Consider the following 1,626-nt stretch of genomic DNA (forward strand, 5'->3'; position numbering starts at 1 on the left):
ATATATATATCCATCAAAGCAGTAACACACCTAATGCTTCCAAACATCACACATACATGTACATACATACGTGCACACGCACATACATAACCAACACGCACGCTCACACACACACACACACGCGCGCACATAAATATACACACATATATCCATGTGTATGTATGTTTACAAAATAGAAATACACACACACAAGTACACATACTGGTATATCTGTGTGTGTATTTGTGTGTGTGTGTGTGTGTGTGTGTGTGCAGTTTTGTATTTGAATGACTGTATGTCTATATTTCTATATATTATTTTCTTTTTTAAAGCGCAGACACATTCGCCCTCCTCACTCCCCACTCGCATACCAAATCACACAAGAAAGCTGATACGGTACGTTGTATTGTGTTCGCATTGAAAATAGTTTATCGATTTTTTTCCTGTTTACCTTCTTTACGTTTCAAAATTAGATACACCGGTAGAACGTCAGTGTTGGGTTTCGAATCGAGGCCAAGTACACGTGTAAAGCATCTTCAGACTGTAATTGGTAAGGTCACTGAGGCGTCAACGAGTGCTTTCTTTCCTGTTTCAATGCCAAGCGTACGCCCCACATCCCACTCTGCCTCTATGTCTTCTGTACCATTTCTGTGGTATTTTCATGCATGTTAATGTTAATATATCGTGAGTTGTAAAACTCCGATGAGCTGAGATTATCTGTATAAGTAGTAGAGAAAGTTCTCTTTAAAGGTGTTTAAAATCTTGCAAAAATAAAATGTTTCAAAAACAAGGAACATAATTATAACAAAAAGCAACTGTAGGTAGCAGCACCAACAGTCGCCAGTCAAATTTCGCATGAATTATAAAATAAAATTAATCGAAATTTTTGCAAAAGCAGAAAAGCGATAAGGAAAAAGATCTGGTCTTTAAAGCCAACTGCAAAAAGTAACTCACGTGTTGCAAATGTATTAAACTCCTTCAGCGAATCATATTCTCATAAGGTTGCCCCAAAACTGAGTACCCTCTCTCTCTCTCTCTCTCTTCCCCCTCTCTCTCTATCTCTATCTCTCTCTCTTTCTCTCTCTCTCTCTTCCCCCTCTCTCTCTATCTCTATCTCTCTCTCTCTCTCTGGAGGCTCGATATTTATCAAATGTTGATTGCTTCCATTACGGCCGCATATTGTGATGAACTACATCTACAAACATTATGATGGATTTCCGAGGTCCCAGAAACAGCTGTTGGACTTATAACACCTTATTTCCTCCACTTTAATTTCTTCTGTTGTTTGTACTCTGAGTAAGTTGGATCTATTAATATAAATATCGATATATTTATGTTTAAATATTCATAGCCTGAAAGTCTCCACTTTTTACCTTCTCTCGTTTTGCATCGATACATATATACATATTTTGTATTTCATACCCAAACTGTCACATTTAAAATATCTAATTTGTTTATCCACATAATTGCTCTCTCTCTATATATATGTGTGTGTGTGTGTGTGTGTGTGTGTGTGTGTGTATTTATCTATTTATTTACTCTTTTGCTCTTTTACTTGTTTCAGTCATTTGACTGCGGCCATGATGGAGCACCGCCTTTAGTCGAGCAAATCGACCCCAGGAGTTATTCTTTGTAAGCCTAGTACTT

At 37.3% G+C, this 1,626-nt stretch overlaps 1 long non-coding RNA gene across 1 annotated transcript in view; it reads right to left on the reverse strand.

The window, feature by feature from the left end:
* LOC106875402 (uncharacterized) overlaps positions 1–525 on the reverse strand; it is a 198,467-nt gene extending 197,942 nt beyond the window's left edge. Inside the window, exon 1 of the long non-coding RNA XR_001410114.2 lies at positions 431–525. This is a non-coding gene — a long non-coding RNA (uncharacterized LOC106875402). The remainder of the gene's footprint in view (positions 1–430) is intronic.
* Between the last annotated feature and the right edge of the window lie 1,101 nt (positions 526–1,626).

This window comes from Octopus bimaculoides, chromosome 19 (genome assembly GCF_001194135.2).
Source record: "Octopus bimaculoides isolate UCB-OBI-ISO-001 chromosome 19, ASM119413v2, whole genome shotgun sequence".
In the NCBI taxonomy this organism is placed as follows: Eukaryota; Metazoa; Mollusca; class Cephalopoda; order Octopoda; family Octopodidae; genus Octopus; species Octopus bimaculoides.